The 27,999-nt window shown below is 39.4% G+C and overlaps 1 pseudogene; it reads left to right on the forward strand.

The window, feature by feature from the left end:
• Positions 1 to 27,997, forward strand: LOC115069224 (annotated as a pseudogene).
• Positions 27,998 to 27,999: the final 2 nt, after the last annotated feature.

Raw genomic sequence — 27,999 nt, forward strand, 5'->3', positions numbered from 1 at the left:
ATGGTTCTGATCAAAGGGAAGAATGAGAGCAACAGAGTGGGCAGGCAAAAGGCAGCACAGCATTGTCCTCAGACCTCATTATATCTGGAGTTTCACAGAACGATGCTGCCCACATTGAGGTAGGTGTTTCCTCTCCTCAGACAATCCTTACAGGAAGTTTGCTCACAGGACTGCTCAAAGTCATGTCTCTTAGTGGATTCTAGATCAAATAGAGTTGACAACAAAGATTAACTGTCACAAAACTGTTTATGAAAGCACATCCTATTATGCTCTTAATCTGTGTGCTTCTGTAAAATATGAGATGCCTACATTGATCCTGTGAGAGGGTCCTTCAATTAGCATTATCTTTATGGTGTTATTGGGACTGGTAAACATTTGGTAGTCCTCTTTTTATTTATTTACTCACAGACAATTTTGTATGTATAGAGCATTTCCATTGTAAACATCCCTCATTAAACTTTCTTATCCCCTTCCTAAACCCTCTAAATCTCTTTGAGTTCCTAATAATTTTGGTTATATTTACATATCTTATCTGTGTGTGACCCAAGGAGCATATTTATGATTGCTTGTATTAGTATAGATGAGAGAGAATATTTAATGGAGCATAGGCAATTGACCAACAACTACATCAGTGATAAAAATAACTCCCTTTCCCATAGTCATTAATTGCCAATGAATTCTCAGGGAGGAGCCCCTCTCTCATCCCTGCTGAACTGTTGGCCAGCCCAACCTTGTGCAGATCTTATGTATACCTCACTAGATGGTATGTTATGCCCCATAGGCTTTACACATTCATTCATTTTTTACTTTTTCTTTTTCTCCTAATCTCTTGATGTCCTAAGTGATAGCATCCAAAGAATTCTGAGTTCACTGATTCTTCTCCAAGTCCACAGTTGAAAACCTGTATTGACATTTTATCCATCTAGCTTATGTGTCCTTCACCTTAAAAATCTCTGCTTTATTGCATTCTTGTCGTTTAGTTTCTAATTTCAATTGTATATTATTATTTGTGTCATTTATGTTACTTTGCCATTTTGTAGCCCATTAAATTTTAAAATCACCATTTTGAGTATTGTTTGTAATTCATACATCTACTTTCTTCAGTTATTGTGAGGTTGATTTTGTCCCATTGATACTGTGTTGTTTCTTGGTTTCTTTGTGTTCTTAGTAGTTTTCCTGTGGTGCAGTCGACATGGACTGAACTGTTCAGGAAAAGGCTTTCTTCATTCACTGTGAATAGAGGCTCTGGTAGTCACTCAACAAGGTCTCTATTAATGTTTGCATTCCTTGAAGGGAAGTTTAAGAATCTTGTAGTTTTTCCGATCATTAAGAACTGGAATAGTTGCAGTGCAGCCCAGCCCTTTCCCTATGGACTGTGTTTTAGACAAGCACATGGGGTACAATACCCATTTTCCCCCTGCTTAAAGACATGCTCCAGGATTACTTGCTTCATTCAGTTCTGAAAGCAGATTCAGTTGCAGTGAGCAGTGCTGTTTGCTGAGGCCCTTGTCACATGCTGAGAGCCACACAGGCTGCTGCCTCCCTGCTGAATTATTGTTGCCAAAGATAATTACTGCAAGCCCAACAGGGTGCAGATTTCCACATATGTCAGAGCCACCAGGGATCCAACCAACTCTGGTGAGCCATGCAACTCATGTACTGTCTCATGAGTTTTATCAGTGTTGGTTCCTGTGGCTCCCACAGCTGCTGAGAGGCCAGCTGGGTGATGCTGATGACTGAGTCATGCCAGTTCCTATTACTACAACCATAACTAATACACTTTGTTAGAAAAGTATGTAAATACGTTGTTTGAGTAATGAGACAAGGAAATATACTGGTTTGTTCTTAATACTGTTTTTTTTTTCCAGGAACCACACCCAAGTGGTAAGATATTCAATGAGTCCCTGACAAAGAGTTCTACAGAGAAGAGTGGGTTGTATCATTTATTTTATTTTTTTCCTCATGGAAGAGAAATGTTCAACATAAGATTGTGCTGCCATTGTGTTTTAGAAATATATGAATTGCTTTAGAGATTTGTGTTTTATAAGCTGCTTTTTAACTTTTCATGATAGGGTGTCTTTGAGCTTTTGTATAGCACCAATATGAATGAAGAGTTGATGATTTTTAGGGATAGATTAACTAATTATGAGATTGATAGGTTGACTGTGCCCATGTGGGTTCATTTTTTGAGTGTTTACTCTACAGTTCGACTCTGTTAGAAGATGGAAGAACTTTTCAGAGGTAAAACCTAGTGGAAGAGATAATTAATTAGTTTATTAGTTTCATGATCACAGTTAGCTGTCACAAGAGAGTTGTGATAAGGGCCAGGTCTTTATGGGGCCAACTTTTCAGTTACTAACTGTTTGGCCTCCAAGTTGATGACCCCTAGACTCTTGCTTCTTTCTGTCCTCTTACATCTTGGTTGTGAGCTGAGATGCCTTCCTTTACCACGTGCCTCCTACATGGCATGCTACCTCATCAACAGCATAGGAGCAAGAAGCCCCGTAAATCATGGATGAGAAGCTCCAAAACTGAACTGAGATAAAACGTGAGTATTTGTTATAGTAACAGAAAACTGGCTGTTACACGTACCCTTACAGATACTTCAATTTCTATTGCAGAGTTACATCTTTTTTTACTAGAGTAACTACTGCTTTCTGGTTGATTTGTAGAACCTTCACTCCTCCTTTGTGGATTGATGCCTTTCTGTATCGTAATGTTTTAATTCTCATTTTCAAAATTTTTCATATGTGTGCTAAGGACATTTTTTGTGGGTTCCAAAATGTTTACAGTAAACAACTTATACTAATATTATTTTAAGGTAATGATTACTTTAGTCACTTTCTTTTATTTTTATTTAATGTGTGTGTTGTGGGCCGAGATGCCAAGATGTATGTGTGTATTGCCTCTATGCATGTAAATGTACCTGTGTCATTCATATGCAATCCCTGTAGTAGCCAGAAGAAGGCATCAGATACCCTAGGACTGGAGTGACAGATGGTTGTTAGCTAGCCACCATGTAGGTGCTGAAAATTGAACCCGGGTACTTTGGAAGAGCAGCCAGTGTTCTTAACTGCTAAGCCATTTCTGTAGCCCCTTAAACCACTTTCAATCTATACTTTTACTACCCTCTCATACAGCTTATTTTATTGTTATCGTTGTGTTTTTATAGATTATAATTATAGACATTATTTTTTAAAATGTTGCAACTATTATCATTTTAGTAGACTTGTTTAACATTTATAGCAGAAGCTGATGTTTCTGCCTCTGTTACTGTGTAAGAATTGCTTGTGTCTGATGATACGCTTACTTTACTTGACTGACTTTTCTGAGTTTGAAATTCTCTTATACTCTGTTTTTAGCAATATTTTCCTTCGGCATGAGTGACTGCATTTTTACATTTTTAAAGGCAGATCTCATGGTAATAAATGAAGAAATACCCTCTGCTTTCATGGGTATGAAAAAAAAGATACTCCTACATTTTCTTTTTCTTTTTCTTTCTTTCTTTTTTTTTTTTTTTTTTTTTTTTTTTTTTGTGTGTGTGTGTATGAGTGTATTGCCTGCATGTAGGTAAGTGCGCCCGTGTCATACAATACCCACAGAAGACAGAAGAGACTGTCAGATCCCCCTGGAACTGGAGTTATAGACAGTTGCTAGCTGCCATGTGGGTGCTGGGGTTCGAACCCGGGTCTTCTGCAAGAACAGCCAGTGTTCTTGACTGCGGACCCATCTCTCCAGCCCCCACTCCTACATTTTCAAAGGACAGCGTTTTTGAAAGTAGCATTCTTGGTTGACAGTTTTAATTCTTAGAGTTTCTTTTCCCTTGTGGCAAAGGGTTTTGTTGAAGCAATTGATGATGGTTTTAAGGAGATCCGTTTGCACATAACAGAGGTTTTTTTGTGTTTTTGTTTGTTTGTACATAACAGAATAGTTTTCGTTAGCAGCTTTAAAGATTCTCCATGTCTTTTAATTTTGTTGACACAGATATAAGGTATCTGAATGTGCGACTCAGATTTTACCTTATTAAGTGTCATTAAAGCTTCTTAGCTACGGCTTTGTATTAATTTGCCAAGACTGACGACATTTTCTTCTATTATTTCTTTCAATGTATTTTGTCTCTCTTTTCTCATTTTCTTCTGTCATACTTCAAACTTCGTGAATTATTCAACTTCAGGATGTTCCATTTACCTCTGAGACTGTCGTTACTCTTTGGATGATTTTCTTTTCATCCACCTTATTTCTGGTGATCAGACATTGACTTCTCAAATCTAAAATTCCTTGCTGGAGAGCTATGGACTGAGTGCTATCAACTGTACTGAGTTGTTAGTTATGATATTATGGAGTATGACATTTTCTGCTTGCTTTTTAAAAAATTATTTATTCAATAACCACATACTTAGAAGTATTTCACTACATCAGCATTGATATATTCAAGAACAATTTTCTGAGCTAGGCTGCATCTCTTACAAACTTGGCTGTACATTTTCAGGTTTACAGTTGAATTACTACAATTATACAATATTGTACTCAGTATAAACCCTATAAAACATAAAATTAAATAAGGTTTTAACCTTTAAAAAGACCTCTGTTTCATTATTAAAATAGGGTTTCATACAGAAAACTTCATTTTCAATGCAATTGACATTAAGATGTTTGCACACGCATTTCTAATCTCTACATATCAGATTATTATTAGTCACAGTCGGTTATATCTCTATCTGGAACTTCCTTTTTAATGGTATTTTAATTGATTCTTTGAGAAGTCCATACAGTGTGTTTTGGTCATATTCAGACCCTCTCCTGCATCCTGTCTCTGACCCAACCCACCTCCCTACAACTTTACTTCATGCCCTTTAATTTTTAAGGTCTAGTGAGTCAAATGCAGTTCTGCAAATACTCTTGGGCATGGGTTCATCCCCTGGAACATGGTCAACCTACCAATTGCCATACCCTTAAGAAAGACTGACCCTCCCTCCCCCAGCAACTAAAAATTGTCAGTACTTCCTCAGCTAGGCCTTGGGTGTTTTGCCCACATACCACATCCATGCTGGGTTTTGATCTGGCTGGGGCTTGTGCAGGTCTTGTGCGTGCTGTCCTAAGTTCTGTGGGTTCATATGTGTGACTGCTCTGTTGTGTCTAGAAAATACTGTTTCCTTATAATCATACACACCTCTAGCAAACCAGGGGAAGCAAGTCAGCAAGCAATATTTCCCCATAGTTTTTCTTTCAGTTTCTACCTCTAGTTTTCTGCCTTGAGTTCCTACCCTGACTTCCCTCAATGATAATTGACCTAGAAGTTGTAAACTGAAACAAACCATTTCTGCTAAAAGTTGGTTTAGGTCAGTGTTTTATCTCAGCAGAAGAACCAAACTAGGACAGCTCATTACTCATTTCCTGACCTCTATGACTTATCCAATTGAAATATACAAATCTAAATGGCAAAAGCCAGCATCCATTTATGAGAGAAATCATAAACCATAAAGGCAAAAATTGCATGTTCTCTCTAATGTGTGGACATTAGCTTTGAATATTTAGTTATACGTGTTTGGGAAACATAATTGGGAAAAACACAGAGGTCAGGAAATTCCATAGGGACCATAGGGAAGGTGCGTTGGGTAGGAGAGGAGATAGAACGCAGTGATTAAAAAGGATCCAGGGAATAATGGACATGTTCCCTGTTTACATTGTCCTGTCAATTGATGTTTCCCTTGTACAGGTCTTGTGTAGGAAACCATATTTTTGAGATTTCATGACTGTCTTTTTAAATTCTTCGTCAGGTACATCATCTATCTCCATTTCACTGAAAATCACTTTAAGATCTTTATCTTGTTCTTTTATTTGAAAAATACTCTCTATATTTTTCATTTTCTTTTACCCTTTGCCTTGGTTCCTGGACACTATTAAGTAAACATCACTTTAATTCTTTGCAAGCTCACGCCATGTAGGAGATGTTCCTTGCCCCTATGCCTAGCAAAAACTTCTAGCTGCATCCAAACTCTGTGTGGTTCACACTGTACTGTCTCTGTGCTTTGTGATCCTGAAGAATTCATGCTTCTGTGTCTTGATATTCCCTTAAGAGAAGGAAGACAAGGATGGGCCTCAAACCGTAACTGGAGGTTTTGATGTGCTAGATGTGTGTTTCAGTTCCTTCCTTCCTTGAGGGAAGATTATAGGCAGAACTTTGTCCTATATAAAGCAGGGGGCAAAAGTCTGCACTTTTGATAAGACTTCTTACTATGAGCTGTGGAAAATTATTGCTGAGCATTTGTGGATTTTAAAGCTACGCTTTCTTTGAGTTCTAGGAGCCTCATACGGCAGCGCTGAGTCAACTCACAACGATATGTAATTTAGGAACCAATTGCTTGGTGACCATTATAAATGTCTGGCATTTTCAACATATGGAGAAAATGGTTGTAAGAAGACTCTGCTGATTGGTGCTTGTTGCTGGATAAAACAAAAGAGGAAGAGCCTAGTCCTGTCTGAGTAATTAGAAGCCTAGTCCTAGCAAGGGGAGGCTTCTCACCTGGAGTCACTATGAACCAACCCAGGAACGAAGAGGGTAGGGGCCCACTTAGCTTTTCAGGCATGGAGAGATAACTTTGCTTCCTGATGGGAAATGGCAGGAGCGCAACTCCACAGGACTTTGGGGCGAAAGGCATGGGGAAGACTATTCCTTTTGGCCTGCTGATCGAAGCCTCCAACCACTTTCCACAGACAGAGTATATAGGAATGTGGTTATGTTTGTAGCAAGCTATGGAAGAGGACACAAGGTGTAGCCTCACTCTTATTCAACAAAGATTTTTCTCACGTTCTTGCAAGGGGTGCTCTCTGCTTCTCAGGTGTCTCTGAAGAAAATAAAGCTGCCTCTCTCGCTTTTTTCAGGTACACAGTGATGTGTTGGCCTCCTTCTAAAGAAAGATTGCGAACCAGGGACAGGAACAGAAGGAACTCCCTCCCCAACCCCGCATACCCAACCTTACTGGCATCAAGCCCCAACTTCTTCCTAAAGGTGATTATGAGGCTGAGAATGTTTGAAAACCAGCTTCTGAAGTAGATACTACACTGCTGTTTCTCATTTAGAGAACATAAGCAGTTTGCTCTCTATTTCCTGTGCAGACTTCAAAACGCTGGCTTTTTAGGAGCCCAAACCACAGAATCCATTTGAAAAAAGATTTAACCACCAAGATTCCAGGAGAAGACAGAAAAAGAGCTGGTCCCTGTGCAGGGAGGCACAGTGCTTGATCGGCCTAATATGATTCCAATACCTCCTGTGTTCCTTCTGTTGAAGGAAATCCTCGAGGCTCTGGTGTTCCTCTTGGTGATTCAAGAGCAAAGTCTTGAAGCAAGGATTGTGAAAACAGGACTCATGCTCCTCATCCCTGAGGAAAATGCTGGATTTGGGATTTCTTTTCCAAGTGCAAGGTTCTGACCTTAAAGTAGGGTTAGTTGCCTAAGTGCATGAACACTTTCCCAACACATTTTGATGTTATTCTCACACCTATACAGAGTATAGGGATTTCTAATTGGATTCTGGTTTTTTACCTTGGAGATGGCTGATCTGTCTGTAGGAATTAGTGCAGAAGAGTCAAGCAGCTTCTATTCTTGCATCTGTAACTGTGAACTGCATTCTACCAAAGATGTCAAGATTACATACAACAATGGGAAAAATAATATCTTCAACAAATGCTAATGGAAATAATACATATCTTCATGCAAATATGATGTAAATCTATCTCATGTCATGTTATAAGCATAAAGAAACACCCTAAATGCAATCTGACAACCAGGATAAAAGAACTGAAATCACAAAACTTTTGGAAGAAAACAAAGAGGTAAATCTTCATTATTTAGAATATCATGTAGTTTTCTTATATCATGCACAAAATACACAGCAATGAAAAAGAAGCAATGAATTTGAGCAAATTAGAACCTGCCTCCACTCCTTTGATCTGGGGTCAGGTACACGGTTCAACTTGTGGTTCCTAAGAAACCAGGAAAATATAGAGAAGTCACTGGGGTGGAATGTGTTGACAGAGAGGGGAGAAGTAGAACAGAGGTCTTGTAAAAGTAGAGAGGCGAATGCTGTGGTTAGAAATGTGTGGGCATCTACGCAGATCTTCAAATATGTAGTATGCAGAATAGTCAAAAAGAGGAAATAATCTCCTCTTCATTGGATGTACCAATAACCAAATGATGGTCTTTGGAGGTTGAGGAGACGGTTCACTGAGCAAGATGCCTTGCTATGCATACAGAAGCATCACAGTTGAAATCCTGAGAATCCACAAAAATGCCAGACAGAGTCACCCATGCACCTGAACCCTAAGTGCTACTGTACATATGAGTTGCATGCTTGTAGCCAACCTAGTTTCAGATTCAGCAAGAGACCTGTCTGAAGGGCCTTATTCAGGTACAGAGTGATAGAATAAGACAATAAATGCCCACTTTGGGGCTCCACATGGATGCATGGGCACATACACGTACATACATAAGTTCACATATCACACACACACACACACACACACACACACACAGAGTCAATAAATATTAATATATACAAATACCCAAAAATGTTATTTAGAACCTCAAAAGAACACAATATTAACATGGTACAGCATGACCAAACCCCAACAGAGAACAATTAAGTGGAAGATATCAGATTTAGACAGAAAAGGTTATATGAAATTAAATCTATGAAATATTCAGAATATGTACATCTAGAGAGACAATGAGGTCCCCGGATGACATCAAAAGTCTATGTGGACTTGAGATCAGAGCAACCACGCCTTGGCACAGGAATCCTTTTGGGAAGATTCAGAAATTTGAAACTTATGGAACTATGTAGAGGTGCTGGTGGTAATAAGTACCATTGAATTGTTCTATTGTTTATTTATTATTTATTTGTTATTTACTCATCTGTCTATTTACTTCACTTTACTTGAGGCAGAATTTCATACTGCTCACTTGGAAGAGCAATCCTCGTTCTTGGGCCCCTCTGTTGGAATTAAAGGCAGGGGCCACAATACTCTGCTTGAATTGTTTGATTTAAAATGATTCATTTTATGTCATTGCATTTCACCTTGAAAATTTTTTGGATGACCAAATGACTCGAACAGATATTTCCTTAAAGAAAATATACTAATAATGAATAAGCACATGAAACGTTAGTAGCCTTTAAAAGAACATAAATCAAAATCTCAATCAATAAAATAGCACTTCATACCCATTAGGGTGGCTGTCATAAAAATGAACTAGTAATGTCAACAAGAAAATGGAAGATATGGTCTGTTCACTGTTCACTGACAATAATGTTGACTTTTACTTTGTCTTTGAAAAGTAATCTGGAAATTCCTGACACATATAACCATAGGAGGCAACACTGGAGGTAGTCAATCCTTTTAGGCTACATAACCAAAAAAGTTAAAATACACACACACACACACACACACACACACACACACACACAGCTTCTAAGAAAAGTGTACACAAAGAACTGTTCATATCAGCATAATTTTTTTGATATCTTAAATGAGGACAACTAAATGTCTGTCAACTGGAAAACGAATAAAATGTATTCCATTTGTATGAAGGACTTTTTTTATTCAGTCCTATATGAAATTTGAATGGATAGTGCTAAGTGAAAGAATCAGGTTCAAAATTCAACATGATGATTGATTCCACCTGTAGACAAAATCCATCCTAGGCCAGGAAAGGAAATATACACCTTTAATCCCAGCTCTCAGGAGAGGGGAGAAAGACTATTTGGAGTATAATTCCAGCTTGAGATACATAGGAAAGTTACAAATAAAAAGAAAATAGAATATACAATAAAATAAAAACAACAAAAAATAGAGAATAAAATAAAAGTTGAATGAGACAAGTGCATGCTCCTGTGACGCAGATGAGTGGTTTCCAGGGCAGGAAGTGCAGGAGATGTCTTTGGTGCATTTTGATATTGGATGCCAATAATGGTTGCACAGGTTTCTGATTAATCTGCAAGTCAGCCTCTTTACACCTCCCTTGAAAGGGGGACCTGCTGCATGGTAGGACTTGAAGCTTGTGTCATCTGTACTGTAGTACATAGAGACTGTGATTAATCAGAAATTGTGAGATTCTATCATCATCATCACAGTGGAAACAGCTCACAGACAGATTGTGTGGCTGACACGGGGAGCACTTCTTATGTTCTCCCCAAGACCCACATGGTCCTTGCTCAACCTGCGCTTTTCTAACCCTTCTCCATCAGTTGTCAGTTGTCATCACTGCATTGTAGACTATGCATATTTTTCCCCAGACTCTGGACCCATTTTGTTTCCATTCAGGTACCACAGTAGTCTGATATCCTCAACTTTGAATCACAGATTAGGCTTACATGTACCTATCATAGTAGAGAACTCATAGAATTCTTCTCAGATCTCAGTTAAACCATTACCACCTCCATAAGGTCACAAAAATCATCTCAACCTTGTGTGCCCAGTAGGAATGTGTGTGCATGTGTGTGTGTGTGTGTGTGTGTGTGTGTGTGTGTTGTTCCTATGAAAGCCTGGCATACAAATAAAGATGCCCTTTGCTCCACATCCACATGTTACTGAGTTTAGTACATATGCACAGAAGCTCATTTTGGCCCATTTTCCCATAAAGTATAGCAAAATACTCTTCCACCCCCTACACAGCTCCACAAGGCTGCTCCAGAAAGATGACTCAATAAAGCCTCCTCATGCATCCTGAGGGCACCTGAGGGCACAGTGCCAGAGAGAGGCTTATAGAGGGGGGAGCTGTGCGACATAGACAGCTGTGCAGAGATAGTTCATTATCAAAGCTGCAGGGACTGAGGGAAGAGAGGGTCGATTTAGCTCTGAAAACGCTGCTGAGACAAGGTGGGACACGGAAGTGAGCCAATGTTTTAATCTGACAAAAGACTTCCATCAGATTAGACTTCCATCTTCCAAATTTAGAACAAAGAACAGCAGGCTGTTTCTCTGAGTGGGCCTTTAAACAGTATGTGTAAGGGGAAGTTGGTACCACACTCTAACCAGCACGGCAGGAGGTGTGAAATAGTATCCTGTTTGGTTTAAATTTGCATGCCCTGATTGACTATTTTGAGCATTGTGCATGTGCTTGCTTATCACTTCTGTGTCATTTTCAGTGAAGAAAATTTCAAATATGTATGATTATCTTTACTGGGTTTTACGTTTCTTTTTTAATACTCTCTGATTTCTATATAATACATTCGAGGCCATGACAAACTTTGCTAGAGCTTTCACATCAATAGCTTACAATCTGTGGTTTCCTTGTATGCTATTTTTCTCCTTTAACTCTTTTTAAAAAAGATTTATTTTTATTTATGGGTGTATGTCTGTGTCTGTCTCTGTGTGTGTATGTACATGCACCTGCAGATGCCTATGAAGGTCAAAAGGGGTCATCAGATCCCCTGGAACTGGACTTATAGGTGGTTGTGATCACCCAGATGTGGGTGCTGGGAACTGAACTTGGGTCCTCTGCAAGAGCAGAGAGTACTTTTCACTGCTTAGCCATCTCTCCAGCCCCTTCCGTTATCTCTATTTAACAACATGACAAGATACACATATGACAGCTTACTTGTTTCAAATGTATGATTCAGTATTTTCAGTATATTCACATCGTGTTAATAACATACAGAATTTTTTCATTTTGCCAGTCAGAAAAACCATTCTTGCTAAACCCCACTGTTTGCTGCATCTCCTCACTGGTGACTGCCCATGGCTGTTGCAATGGGATTACTACACTTTGTACCATACATGAGTGGAATTGCTTGTCTCTTGAGATAGACTTCTTTCAGGGAATATAATCTCCTTAAAGTTTGGCTTCATAATTGTAGCCACCAGCACTAGCTTCCAGTGCAGAGTGAATACTGATCAATTATATTCCTCATGCTATCTTTACCAATCCATCTATCTGTGGATGCTGCCAGTTCATGGCTGTTTTGAAAAGTGCTGATGTGATCCCAAGCATAGAAATCCCTATTTGAAAACAAGCATGATGGTACATGCCAGTAATCTAAGCACTCAAGAGACAAGCAGGAAGAACACACAGAGTTCGAGGCCAGCCTGGGATAAAAAAATTAGGTGCTGTTTCTAAAGATAGATGTATGTATGTATGTGTGTATGTATGTATGTATGTATGTATGGATGGATGGATGGATGGAGAGAGGGAAAGAGGGACGGAGGGAGGGATGGGCTGACAGAAAGACAGACAGATAGGTAGACAGATAGCTAGATAGATTAGTAAATAAGTAAATAAATACATAAGTAGCACCAAAAAGAAAGGAATTATATGAGATTCTGTTTTCAATTATTTTGTTAATATAACCTGAATGGATTTGCCAATTATATGGTGAGTTGTATGCTAAATCAATTCACAAACCACCAAACTGTATTCCACAGCAATTTCACTGTTTTACATTTTACCAGCAGTAAATAATCTATAATAAAAGGAAATATATTTATTTGAGTCTTCTTTAATTTCTCATTTGGTTCTATTTTTAATTAACAAATAGCAATTATATGTCATATATTTGTGGTTTTTCATCTTATGTTTTGTTACATATTTGCAAAGTATAGCGATTGAATCATACTTCCCAATAAATCTGTCACCTTGTATACTTAGTTTTGTGGTAAGACCATTTAAAATCCGTTCTAATCAAATTTAAAATGTACAGTGTGTTATTACTATTCTCACTGATCTGTGAAAGAATCTTTGAAGCATTTTCTTCTGCCTAATTAACTTGCTCTACCTTTTAATCGACTCTCCTTTCTCTCCATCATCTCTCCCATGCTGTTCACCATCACTCTATATTACACTTACATGAATTCTATGTCTCTAAGTTTTTAATTCTTTAGACTTTGTATTTTTCATTTTTTGAGAATTTCACATAGAAGTGCTGTATCTTCCAGTTCATTATCACCCTCCCCTTTCTCTCGTAATCCCTCCCATATCCTCTCTACTCCCTTTTAATATCTTTCCTCTTCTTTGATCATTATACACACACACACACACACACACACACACACACATACATGGCTATCTAATCCTAATCCCAATCTTTTCTTTTTTAAGAATAGAACATGAAGGGGGTTAGAGAGATGCTCAGTGGTTAATAGTGTTGACTGTTCTTGTAGAGAACTCAGGTTTGGTTTCCAGCACTCGCCTGATGGCAAACAACCATCCATGTAACTCCAGTTCCAGGGAATCTGACACCCTCTTTTGACCTTCCCCGGGATTATATGACATGGGAGCACTTACATAGATGCAGGCAATAGACTAATGCACGTAAAAATAAAAATAATAAGTAAAATTATAGAAAAATAAAGGACACATTGAGAACATGCAATATTTGTTATTTTCCCCCTGGTCTATTTAATTTAAATTGGCGTTTCATAGATTCATCTCTGTTGTATCAAAAAACAGATTTATTTCTTCTGTAAGGTTGGATGGTATTCCATTTATCATCTATCATCTATTGTTTATTTCTATTATCTATCTACCAATCATTTATCTATCTAATACAGCTTCTATCTAGATCTTTCCATCTATTATCTATAAATCATCTATCTGTCATATCCCTCTACCATCTATAAATCACTCTATAAATGTATATTTCTATACGTGTCTATCAACTATCTACCTATCTCTCCATGCACATTTAGTTCATCCAGTCCCCCAACAATGGACCGCTCATTTGTTCACATATTGTGACCATTCTGAATGTAGTAAACATGTGGGTAGAGATGTATCTTCACATAAAATATTTCATTTCTTTTGAGATATATATTCAAATGTGGGATTTGATTCGTTTCTCCAGTTTTGTGGTTTTAATTGTAGAGGTCTTTTACCACTGTGGTTGAAATTACGTTGTGGTACTTGGTTTTGTTGTTGTTGTTGTTGTTGTTGTTGATTTTTTTGACAGGGTCTTCCTAGTTACAGCCCACCTGGAAGTCATGATGTGAACCAGGGTGGTCTAGATCTCCCAGAGATCCACCTGCCTCTGCCTCCCAATGGCTAGGATTAAAGGTCCATATCACCACACCCGGCACGGTACTTTGTTTTTGTAGCGCTTTGTCAACAGGATTGTTTTGCTGATTTCACATACAGCATACGCAGCACTGGTAGGCCGAAGAGCTCCTAATTTTTATGTGTTGGTTTTCATCCTGCCATTTTGCTGAAACTATTTATTGATTCTTGGTGTTTCCTGGTTTTACTCTTTAAGTTCCAAGAATGAGGCTTCAATTGTTACGATGGTTGTATGGTGGTCAAATCAGGACAATTGGACTTCTTCCATCCCTACCTGCATTCATTTCATTTCTTTTCTTATTTCATGTTGTAGCTAAGAAATCAAACATAATATTGAGTAATGCTGGCAAGAACGAACATTCTTCATTACAGATATTAGAGAAGATGCTTTCAGTTGTTTCCATTTGTTATAATGTTGGCTATTGGTTTGTTTTATACATAACTTTTGTGATGCTGTTATGATGATTCTCTTATTAGTATCTTCTACTCTTTTGCCAATTCTAAATTTTATCAAAGTTCTTAGCATCTGTGGAGATTTTCCTACAATTTCTATTTCTGATTCCATTCATATGTCATCATATGTTTGCTGATTCACATCTGCTGATTCTTTGTCTCATCCTTGAAGTAAACCAAGTTGATAATGATAAATGGTCTTTACATGTCTTGATGAATTTGCCATATATATATATATTTTTTTTATGACGTTTGTGCCTGTGTTCATCAAGAAAATTGACCAAATTTGTTGTTATTGCTGTTTTGATTGTTATTGTACCTTTGTATCATTTTGGTACCAAGGTGATATTATCCACCTTTGTAGAATGAGTTTGGTACAATTCTTTCAATATTTCGTGAAAGTTGTCAGGGCATCTGTCAGAAGCTTCCATCCTTTGCATGTCAGTAGCTCTAATGACCCTAATGTCCTAATGAACTTTGTGTCCCAGGCAGGTTCCCACCAGCTCCAGAAACTCCAGTGTAGGTATCTGGTGGTAGCAAACATCCATGCTGAAGTGTTCCCTTTAAGTGCATCAGAGAGTACTTGATTTCCCGCATAAAAGTTGTTCCTCTATTGCGCAAGGGACCACATCTTGTCTGGTGGGTTCCTATTGCAGTTTGGAGAGTTCTCAACAGGGTAGAATCACTGATGAATTTTCTCCCCAAACAGTCTATGTTGCACCTTCTGTCACTATGCAAGCTGGAAGGCAGGGAGGAAGCTTCCAGCTCAATTCCACTTTCATTTCTCTGCATCTTGTATCCAAAATGTGTGGTGTCTTCAGCAATACAGTCTTATCAACTAGTTCTGGTGGGGAGCCAAGGGGTATAGCAAGAGCTTGCATTGTCTGGGGAGCCTCTGGGGCATCCCTGACCTGCAACTCATACAGAGGTATTCTATAACTGGCACTGGGATTGTGGCTTGATAGCCCCTGTCTATTAGGTTCAACATTATTCTGCCATGAATGCTATCACCCTTTGAACTCTCACATTTTTAGTTGGCTTGCAATATCCAAATAGTCAAAACTAGAATATACAGATGAGAGAGAATATGGATGTTTGTCATTTAGTGTGTCTGTGTGGGGGGAGTGTTTGTCTGTCTGTTTGCATGCACATTCCATAATACGTGTGTGGTGATCAAAGGACAACTTAGGGGAGTTGTTTCTCTTCTTCTTCCATGGATCCCAGAGATTAAACTCAGATTGTCAGTCTTAGCATCTTTACCAACTGAACCATCTCACTGGCCCAATTTTATTCACATTTTCTTTCACAGTTTCACACTTACTGGCCTAACGTTTATGGCTTTGGCCCATTTTGAGTAGATTTTTGTACTAAGTGTGAAAGAGTCCAGTTTCAATATTCTACATGGGGATAACCAGATGTCCAGCCCTATTTGTTGAAGAAACCATTTTATCGCCATTGTATGGTTTGGGCCCCTTTGACAGCAGTTAATTCAGCATAAGTTTTTGCTCCACTTCTAGTCTATTTTGTTCTATCGGCTTATGTACCTGTCTTATTTCAATAATTTCATAGCATTTTAAAATCTATGAATGTGATGATCCAAACTATATCCATTTTGCCCAAGATTATTTGCACTAATAGTATTTTGTGGTTCCTTGTTCATTTTTCCACTTCTGTGAAACAGTTCCTCAGCTTTAGACTCTCTCATATTACTTCTTGCTTAAATCTGATATTTCCCCATCCCGGTTTTCAGTCCATAATATCTGTTCTCCAACTTCATCACTCAAGCTGATGCAGTGTACAGCTTTGCTAGTTTTCTCCTGCTCTTTCCTTGAGGCAGTGGTGTGTGAACACAGCTGGCAATGAGCGGGTTTCTCTTCTTTCAGGAAGTGACACAGCCCCTGTTTTCATCTTCATTCATTCTCCACTGCTTTAAATTGTTTAAAAGTATTTTATAGAGTTTATAATTCCTATGTGCAGGTGATTTATTTTTTATAAAATGCACTCTTCCTGTCCTAGAATCAAATCTCTAAAAATAAATGTATATTTTAAGTTATATATCCAATACACTATTATCATATAAAGTGCAAGGACTGTTTAAAGAAAGGATTAACTGTAGCTCCAATTTCTGAACACATTTTGAAATGTTTCTGTTAATTTCATAAAAATTTGAGTAGTGTGAAGATATAGACTAAGCCTCTGGTTTATTGATTCTTCAATGGAGTCTTGCAGATAGAAACTAACTGCCAAATGCATATGGTAAACATGAAGACCAGAAACTAAAGTGTGAGTGTGTGAAGTGCAAATTCAGGGTCCATTTTACTAGCCTAGTGTGTCAAGGAATTTAACATACGCTGCCATGACCATGTACATGTGAAGCAAAACATCCAAAGAACAGGCGAGCCGTGGTGTTTCTTCCCACCAATATGCACATTTCCTTAGAGCTGTTCTAGTTTGTTTCTCCATTGCTGTGCCAAAACACTCTGACCACTACCAACATGGGGAGGAAAGGGTTTGTTTGTCATACATCTCCCAGGTCACAGTTCATCAGGGAGCCCAAGGCAGGAACTACTCAGGGCAGGAACCTGGAGGCAGGAGCTGGAGCACAGGCCATGGAGGAACACTGCTTACTGGCTTGATCTTCTGGGATCCCACAGTGGGCTGGGCCCTCCCACATCACTCAACAATCAAGATGTTCCACAGACATGGCCACAGGCCAGTCTTATGGAAGCAATTCCCCAATTGAGGCTCCCTCGACCCAATGTGTCAAGTTGACGCTAAAGCTATCTAGCACAAGAGGTAACTGAGGAACTCTGAATTCAGGGTTATACTGGTTCTTTCACTGGATGCTCTTCACTGAAAAAAACTGGTGGGAAGCAGGAGAGATTCCCTACAGACTCTCAGTTGATTATCTATCTATCTATCTATCTATCTATCTATCTATCTATCTATCATCTATCATCATCTATCATCTATCTATCTATCTATCTATTGATCTATCTATCTATCTATCATCTATCTATCTCTATCATATATCTATCATCTATCTGTCATCTATCATTTATCTTCCATCATGTATATATACACATATCTATCATCTACCCATCATATATATATACATATATATACATATATCTGTCTATCAGTCAAGCATCTATCTATATATCATCTATCTATCTATCTACCATCTATCATCTCTCTATATGTATCTGTCTGTCTATCGATCTAGCATCTATCTTTCTATTTATAATCTACCATCTATCTATGTATATCACTCCCTGTATTAATTTTAATATTTTATTTATTATTTTTATTTTGTGTGTATGAGTGCATTGCCTTCATTTATGCAAATGCAATCCCCCAGAGGTCAGAAAAGGGTGTCAGATCCTCTGGAACAGAAGTTCTGTCTATCTACGGTAACTATCCCTCTGTCATCTATTCATCCATCTAGCCATCTATCTATTCATCCATCCATCCATCTATCCATCCGTCCTTCCATCCATCATCTGTCTTGCTACCTATTATCTATCATTTATATATTTCTCTATCTTCTGCCTATCATCTATCTGTCTATCTATCATCATCTAGCTGCCTTTTATTTACAGACAACCTCTCAGAAGGCACACAATTCAATGCTGTGTGGTAGAAGCATTAAGAAAGCAGAGTTTATAGTATTTTTCTGATGAATTCAATACATGGATTGCATATGTTAATGATAGAACAGCTGTGGGCACACAAGAAACTGACACAGCATTCTAGAGTTGAGAGAGACTGCCAGTAGCATTCAGGATAAATTCACATGAGAGAAATCAATGCCATAGAGCTCAGGGACCATGGCTTTCCTCTAATGGATGTGATCAGGTGAGCCTACCAAATGTGTGCTACAACCACACAGGATGGACACCTGATGAAAACAGCACCTGGAGAAATACCTTGCCTTCTTCCTTTCTGTTGTCCTGCAGTCTCTACCTGTACTCCCAGTGGGAGAAGCCAGAGAGAGTCACGCTTCCAGCAAAGTCTATGAAAAGCTACCCACTGAGGTAAGCTTGGTCATAAAGAGTAAAGAAAGGCTATGATTTAAATAGAGCACGGTAATTTAATGAAATACACTTATGTGTATTCCTCTTTGGTAGATTCTGTAAATACTATGTGAACAAGCCTGGTATATCACATCAATATTCATATTTACCACATGTCTCTAACAGAAAATATGATATTTCCATCTGTTTACTTGAAATTGTTAAATTAGGAATAACAGTTGTTCTCTGCATCCAGTGAACTGTGATTAAGAACATGGAACCTCAGGGCCGCAGCAGTGATGGTGGTCATGTCTGGCTAAGCTTCATTAGGACATAACAGTGAAAGATGATGAGGGACAGGGAGAAGAGCTGAGCAGACTGAGCTATGTAACCACAAAGTGGAAGAAAGAACTCAGCAGAGCAATGGGCATTGAGAAGTGGATGGTTTCTGCCAGCCAAGCACTGCTTTGTTTAAAAGCAGAGACTCTGGGGGTTGGGGATTTAGCTCAGTGGTAGAGCAATTGCCTAGCAAGCGGAAGGCTTTCGGTTAGGGCCTCAGCTCCAAAAAAAAGAAAGAAAAAAGCAGACGCTCTGAAGCAGGGATAACAAATGACCCAGACTCTCTGTGAATAAAATTAACTAGATATGCCATGCTTCCCCCCACGAAGAGTGACCCGGAACCTGAAGTTTGAGTAATCAAGACTTGTAACTACTAAGCAACTCCTATTGAATGGACAGACCTGGCAAAACTACAGAAATGGAGGGATCTTGAAGTAAGACCGCTTGGGTGGGTTGTATTTTTAGGTCAATTCCAACACTCCTGGGATGTTTATGTGGAACATATTTCACTGAATAAAAATGGCTTTCCCACTCCAGCTGCCAATCAGTTGAATATTTTTTCCATCTTAGCATCAAATATGACTTTTAAAGCACTGGACTATGGTAGTAGGAAAGAGCTTTTAAAATAAATGATTAGTTCTTAGACTTTTAGGAAGGCTGGGAAGTCATTAAAAGTTCTTCAGAATTATTCATTGACCTCTTTAAAATATTGATCTGGTCTAGACTGTCCTTTGCCCAGTGCAGTCCTTTGCTGTGTAGCAACAGAGGCCCGACTTCACGTGCAGATTCAGTAATACCCAGAAACTCCATGGAGTCCTTTCCTCCCTTCATCTTCCTTCCTTTTCTCTTTCTTCTTTCTCACCTTCTCTTCTTTATTCCTCCCTGCTTCCCTCCCCCTCCCTCTCTCCCTCCATCCCCCTCTTTCCCTCTTTCCCTCCGTCCCCCTTCCCTCTCTCCCTCCATCCCCCTCTTTCCCTCTTTCCCTCTGTCCCTCCTCCCTCTCTCCCTCCCTCCATCCCCCTTCATATTTTCCTTCCTTTCTTCCTTCCTCCTTCCTTCCCCCCTTCCTACTTCCCTTACTTTTGTTATATTAACAGTATTTGAGCTTGATCTTCCTTCCTTCCCCTCTTTCTTTCCTTTGATAAATTAGTCCTCTTGAAGACATTGTTTTACTATATTAACAATATTTGCCCTTCCTCCCTCCCTCCCTTCCTTCCTCTCCATCCCCCCCTCCTTCTTTCCCTCCCTCCTTCCCCCCTTCCTTGTTTTGCCCCAATCAATGTAGATATTCTAATTTTCTCTCCTAAGTAAAGTAGGAATTATAAAAATGAATAAATGATAATGTGTTACTTTATACTGTCCACAGTGTAAAAATATGCAATCAACATGGTTAATAAATAATGGCAGTATTGGGGGAGGGGCTGGGAAGATGGCTTATTCCCAAATACTCACATAAAAGCCCTGTGCAGCTCTATATGTCTGTAATTCCAATTCTGGGGAAAAACAGAAAAGAGATCCTGGGGATTGCCTCCCAAGGAGTTCAGCAGAATAAGAAAGCTCCAGATAGGGTGACAGACCTAAGTTTCAGAAAATAATAGAGGATGAGGCTGAGGAGATGGCTCAGCTGTTAAGAGCACTGGGTGCTACTGCAGAGGGACCAGGCTCACTTCCTTCCAAGCAGCTACATGGCAGCTAACAACCATCAGTAACTTCTGTTCTAGGGAATTAGATGCCCTCTTTTGACCACAGTTGGCATTGCAGAACAGGGGCACTTGCATACATGCAGACAATACACTCTTAGACACAAAGTTAAAGTAATAGTAAAATATTAAAAATTAATATACAGAGTGATGGAGGAAATTACCAGATGTTGACCTCTTATCTCCACATGCATGTGCACACGCAGGCAAGCACACAAGAACATGTAATCACATATATAGTACATACATACACATAAACATATGCAATAAATAATGATAACATTAGAAAAGATATGTGCTACGATAAACATATGGAAAAATGATATACATTATCAAATCTTTGTAAATATTCCTACAGTTTTACCCACTACAGCCCTTCTTAAGGGCCAGATTTTGTTGTTGATACTGGTATTACTGATATTTTGGGTATAGTCATTTTAATATCCATAGACTTATAAGATAGTATTCTCTGTTATTAGAAAACTAAGGATCTACAAGATTAATTTCCCCATGATAAAATGAGAATAAATGCCACAGCAAGAAAACCATCCCTTATCTCTTTTACACATCACTATGTGGGTGACCAAGGGAATACTGGGACAAGAGTTGTGGCATTGACAATGCCTTCAGGCAACATTCTGGAATACAGACAAAGGAGGAACACTCTCAGTGGACGAAGAGCAATAGCATACGCATGGTTATAACAGGAAGATGCACAAAGTGCAGAGAATGAGGTAAAGTGATGCAGCTGAGACGGCTTAATTCTTCCTGAATTCTTACTGATTGCAAAGGGTGATTGTGGGTGGTGGTTTAAGCTTCACTGAGTTATTGATTTAATAAGTAATATGATACTGGAATGAAAACCTACTATTAAGAGAAAAATGATTTATGTATTTTTCCAGTGTCCAGTCAGAATATTGTCTACACACAATTCGAGGTGAGCACAAGGAAAGTTTCAGTCTCTCCAATCCTTTCCTACACTCGCCTCTAAATGCATCTTGTCTTCTAGGACCCAGGGCAAAATTCAAAGACATCCCTATTGAGCTGAATAAAGGGAAGTTAATGCAAAACATGAGCATGAATCTCCAAAGCACTCTCCCTTTGTATCTGCCCATCATCACTAGGTTAGAAGTTCTATTCAGAACCACAGCATATACTGTGAGGCCTCTGAGCATTCTTTTTGCAAAGTGTTTGCATAATCTTTGGTGGCCAGCTGCAGTAATTACAGCTTTAGCATTGTATAGAAACTAAAGTATAACAATATAAGAAATGTAATAACATTTGAAACAACAGTGATCATGATTTATAAAACATGAATGGGTTGTGGAATTGGATGGCTTAAGCATAGTTAGTGTGGAAGTATGTTCTGTAGAAATGGATATATCCTAGACCTTGTATGGATGCAAGGTTCTTATGTTAATATAAAGATTTGCCCACTTGTGCAATAGTGGCAACAGCATCTAGGGCATGGACAACAGTTGTCTGATTATTCTTAAGGCCCACTCAGTAGATGGGTACTCATGCATGGTACTGTAAACCTAGCCAAGAGCCTGTTGCTGGAGATGACATAGACCCTTTATGTGTCCCTATTCATACAACCTTGTTAACTTGAGTTCGAATCCAACTGCCTTCTAAATATTTATGCTTATATGCATAAATTAGCATATCTTCCACCCCTCATCAAAAAAGCTGCTTTTTGCAGCAGATGGTGGGTATGACTGAAAAACACGACTTGTCAAAACAAAGAGAAGAATTGACTATGGCGTGCACATCCCCAAGTGAGTCATCTATAGCATGACCCCTTCAACAAATGTTCAGGAAACATCAAGGAAGAGAGAGTAAAAAGATCTCAATAGCCAGCAAACTGGGAGGACTTCTGGTAAATAATAACTAATGGACATGACAGGGATGCAGCACAAGGAGCTCTCAACAGCTACGGTTGCCTGCACAGGAGCTGGACAAGATCACACCTGTCAACACTCCAGCATGTGCAGAAGGGCTTACGGGCACCACCCCTAGTTGAGGGATTGCTGAGAGTTGACAGAGTTGAGGGAGAGTCAGTTTCCTTCAAGGGTGAACACTCTGAGAGGTTGCCTCTGTCTCAGTGGTAAGCCCAGCATCTATATGTATACAGGCAACACAAATTGGACTTGGTAGGTTATTTAGTAATAATAATAATCGTAATAGTAATGATATTAACAGAAGAAGAAAGAACAAGAAAAAGGAAGAAGGTGAAGAAAGAAGAAAAGGGAGGAGGAGGACGAGGAGGATGAGGAGGAAGAGGAAGAGGAGGAGGAGGAGGAGGAGTGAGGGGAGAGAGCAGCGTGTGGAAGGAGACAGGAGCGGGGTTGTGTGGCATGCAGGTGCCACACACTGTAGCCAAGTATGAAATTAAAAAATAATTTTAAGATTTTTAAATTTTGTTTTTAAAATGTTTATGTGTATGAGTATATTGCCTGCACGTATATAAGTGCGCACATGCAGGCCAGAAGAGGTCATCGGATCCACTGGAACAGGAGTTACACGTGGTTGGTAGCCACCATGTGGGTGCTGGGAACCCAACCTGGGTCCTCTGAAAAGTATCCAGTGCTCTGAGAGAGTTTTTCAGCCCCTCAATTTTTATAAAGCAAGTGTAATTACATGAGGCATTGCTACACAGAGCCATGTTTTGAGAAAAGCTCTTTCTTATGAAAAGCGATCATAAGTTTCTTCCCTTCAATCCTGGCCTGCCTATTTAAACCGTATCTGAGGGAGGCCCCCATACAAAGCGCTCTGCTGTTAAACCAACAGCTCCTAGGGAAACATGCCTTTGGCCATCTGTTGTCTTGTGCTATGCTTTCGTAAATGCGTTCTAGGTTTGTCCATCCTCTTAGCTTTGCCAGTGTGACTACAAGAAATGTAGCCTAGGAAGATATCAAATAAACATTTGTCCATGAGGGCTTGCAATCTTTGAATGACTGTGTCACATGTTTAAGAAATCCATGCTATTGAGTAGTGACAAAACATGTGGGTAGAGACAGCAAACAAACCTAGAGCTGCTCATGAGAATATCTTAGACCTCTGAACCCAGAAGTCTCTATGTTAAACCTTCTGCATGAACCAGCTCAGAAAGGACACAGACCCAGGCACCTGTCCATCTGAGACTAGTCAACCCATAGAACTGTGAAAACAAACAGACAAATGTCATTTTGGCGTGGGTACTTGTGCAGTAATAAACAGTTCTTAAAACAGCTTTGACTAGATACTGCATATCAAAGCATGCAATAGGGGTCTTGAAATCATATATGCAATAAGAAGTGGGGAATCTGTCTGCATCTGTGCACTGAGCGTCTCCATGGACGTGCCTTTGAATGAGAGTCCAATCTCTTTGCGTTGACTTTTTCTCATCTATGAGCTGGAGACATTAAGATGGTGTTCTCTGGGGTTATCTTATGGAGTGCTGGTGATCAAAACAAGGAACTGGGGTATGCTAGGCAGGCACCCTTCCATCTAGGCTACATTCTCAGTCTCTCATTTTTAATGTATCACCTGACATGGAACAGAAAGTGTGCTGGACCCTCGATGATTCATCTTTGACTTGTAATATTTGCACATACATAGTAGAGTTCTAGTGCAGGGTAATTTCATCTGGCTGAAATGACTGAGTCAAAATATAGATGAATATGTTATATTGCCAAATATCATTATATTTCCTTTCAAAGAGGTTCTACCAATTCATATATAACTATTATAATCAGTAATATAAGGGCATTCAAATAGTCCACTCTTAACGTAAAATCACATTTCTGAACACATCGCATAATGACATTTCAAAAGCAAAGACTGGAGTTTTAATGAGCATCGCTGGAAATTAATTAATATTAGTTGATGTATTTTGCAGTATTTTCATTAATTTTTAGTGAATTAACTTTCAAAGTCATCAATCTATTTTCTCTAGGGTTATTTAAGTATTTTAACGTTTTCTAAAAGAAAATTAGCCTTTTTACATATTTGCTAAATAATATTACCCATTCAGTGTTAATGTTACTCTTGATATTTTGTAATTTGGTGCATACTGCCAACTTTAGTAACATACTCTCAATACATTTTGGTCTTATGTTCAGTGAAATTTTCCATTGATAGTTTTTTTTAATTAATTGTCTAATTCTTTCTTTTAAGTAGTTTAATGTTTACATTACTTAGTGATATGTAAATATGCTTTTATGTGAATACTTCTTAATGTAAGGAATTAAAGATCAAAGTAATAGTATAATTTTAGTGTTTCTTGAATTTGAGGATTTTAAAATTATTTTCTGACCCTTTCTTTTAAAATAAAAAATAAATTACTTTATTAATTATTTAAAATGCAGTGGATTTTGAACATATTCACCTCAAACACCTCTCCTTAACTCTCCCCAGATACACACTTACCTGGGTGTGTGTAAACAGATGCCATTGAACAATATGTTCACTATTTACCAGTCACATCTCTAAATATTATAATGATTAAAAAATATTATTCCTGACTGTAAACTAGATAGTTTACAAATAAATAAGGCTTACTGTTCCTATTTCCCTTTAACTTAATAATTCCACTGCTGGCTGGTTTGGAAGTGAGGACGTGAGCTTCAGAACTGTGTTAAATGTGCTTATCATCCTGGCTTTGAAGCCGTATCTTTTATTCTCTCTCTTGCTCAGTGTTCCATTCTGTAAAATGGAAGTGTCTCTGTAATCAGTTTCCAGAGCACTTGAAGGCTTCACTGAGTTAGTACACTGCTGGATAGCTTTAGTGTCAACTAGACACACCTGGGCTGAGGGAGCCTCAATTAGGGAAGTGCATTCATAGGACTGGCTTGTGGCCATGTCTGTGGGGCATCTTCTTGATTGATGAGTGTTGTGGGAGGGCACAGGCCACTGTGGGTGATGCCACCTCTGGGAAGGTGGGCCTATGTTGCACAGATATGTGGTGGTTTGAATGAAAAGGTCCCTCATAAGCTCCAATATTTGGACATTTAACAGCCCAGATGGTGGCACTGTTTTGGGAGGTCTTAGAAGGTGTGGCTATCCTGGAGGAAGCATGTCACTGGGGGTGGGCTTAGAGACTTAAGCCTTGCTGGATCTCCAGTTGCTCTCTTGCTTCCTGTGCCCCCTTGAGGATGTAGAGCTTAGTTTCTGCTCCTCCTCCAGCCACCTCTGCTACTGTGCCTCCCTGCCAAGATGGGCTGTAATTCCCCTGGAACTGTAAGGTCAAATAAATTCTTCCTTTTATAAATTGCTTTGGTCAGTGTTTTATCACAGCAACAGAAAAGCCATGTCTGAGGAGCATCTTCTTGATGAGTGATGTGGGAGGGCCCAGCCCACTCTGGGTGGTGCCACCCCTGGGCAGGTGGACCTGTGTTGCATAAGAAAGGCTGAGCAGGGGCCAGGGGAGCAAGCCAGTAAGCAGCTCCTCCATGGCCTGTGATCCAGCTCCTGCCTCCAGGTTCCTGCCCTGAGTTCCTAGCTTGGGCTCCCTGATGAACTGTGACCCAAGAGATATAAGCTGAATAAACCCTTTCCTCCCCAAGTTTGAGTGGCTGGAGTGTTTTGTCACAGCAATGCAGAAACAAGCTGGAACAGTACACATGCTATGTTTAGAACAGTTTGGCATAATGGGGATTCAGCTGGTGTCAACCTTCTTTGCTTTATCTATTACTCAATTTATGAATGTCATTCCATAACAATGCCTGCTCTGGCTTCTCTTGAAGGGCAATTAAAAGGCAAAGTGATTTGATAATAAATGAAAGTGCTATACAAATGACGCTATTATTTAAATACAAGATTTAAGTTCCAAGGTCACAAGAACAATTTTTATAAAGTAGTATTTACTATCTTGCTAGTAACTTTTTAAAAACTAGGAACAATATTTAAATTCTTACTGAGAAAAATTCAATGCTATTTTCTTGGATTTAGTGAAATCTTTTATGGTGATAAACCCAAATGAGGGATATGTCTACTGGGAGTTCTTTTCTCGGTAATAAGAGAAATCAGTTAATAATTATCACTATGAATGCACCAATCAAGTCTTTTAATAGAGCCTGGTTTTATACATAGAGCAGCAAGCAAACAAATTCACTACATTATTTTCTCCACAGAAATTTTAGCATGTGGACAGTAATAGTATCCGTATTTCATAGATAGGCAAACTGTATAAAAACTTAAATCATCCAGCCTCATACATCTGGAAGGAACTGGGACTCCAGGCCTCTGAATGCTGATTCTCTATTCTTATTTTTTATGTGTGTGAATGTATCGCCAGCATGTATGTAAGTGCATCCTCAACCTGAAGTGCCCCTGGAGGATAGAAGAGGGCATCAGATCTCCTGTTACTGGAGATATAGACAGTTAGCTGCTATGTGGGTGCTATGAATTGAACCTGGTTCCTCTGAAAGAGCAGCCAGTGCTCTTAATGGCTGAGTGATCTCTCTAGCCCTAATTCTTTCTTATTTATTTATTTATTTATTTATTTATTTATTTATTTATTTATGTTTTGCCTACACTGGGTCCTTTTGGGACAGGGTCTCCTAGATGGCCAGGAACTGGCTATATAAACCAGGTTGACCCCATCCACCTGCCTCCGCCTCCCAAGTGCTGGGCTAAGGTACAGACCACCACACCTTGTTTTCAAGTATTTTTGAAAATTGTTTTATCACTACTAATGAAAAATTGAAACTTAGTAAGTTACTTGTCAAAATCATATAGCTAAGTCACCTGGCCAGTTCACAGCTTGTGGTCTGTGCAGGGCTTGGTCGTCTCCACTCATTCTCACCAATCTGTCCTCTGCCAAGGCTGCCAACCTCAGTAGCTGTGCTGGGCAGCTGAGCCTGCAGGAGGTGGAGGAGCCTCCCCAGCACTCACTGAGGACGGAGGTGGACTGGCTGGGCAAAGTGTTGACCCCCACCCAGGTTAAGAACAAACCCAGCAGCTTCTTGTGGGATGACCTTGACCCAGGGAAACTGTACAACTTGGTTCTAACAGACCCGGATGTGCCCAGTAGGAAAGGCCCCAAATATAGGGAGTGGCAGCATTTTGTGGTGGTCAACATGAGGGCATCAATGTGGGTAGAAGAATGGTCCTCCAGTACCATGTAGCTCTGGGCCTCCCGGCTGCACATACCTCTGTCTCTGGCTGGTCTCGTAGCAGGGAAGCCACTGAAGTGTGATGAGCCCATTCTCAGCAGCTGCTCTGAAGCTCATCCTGCCAAGTTCAATGTCACAGCCTTGTGCAAGAAGTACCACGGTGGCCTGCACGTGTTACCAGGCTGAGAGGGACGGCTATTTTTCCCAGCTGTATGAACAGCTGTCTGAAAAACACGGGGCCACGGGCCTATGCAGTCCTGGGGGCCCCACAGTTTTCACAGGTTTAATAATGCCTGCAATTTCTCCTTTTTCCCATCCCTCAGCAAATAGGGATCCTGAGCTATGAGG

The sequence above is a fragment of the Nannospalax galili genome, unplaced genomic scaffold, assembly GCF_000622305.1.
Source record: "Nannospalax galili isolate Female #2095 unplaced genomic scaffold, S.galili_v1.0 scaffold271, whole genome shotgun sequence".
In the NCBI taxonomy this organism is placed as follows: domain Eukaryota; kingdom Metazoa; phylum Chordata; class Mammalia; order Rodentia; family Spalacidae; genus Nannospalax; species Nannospalax galili.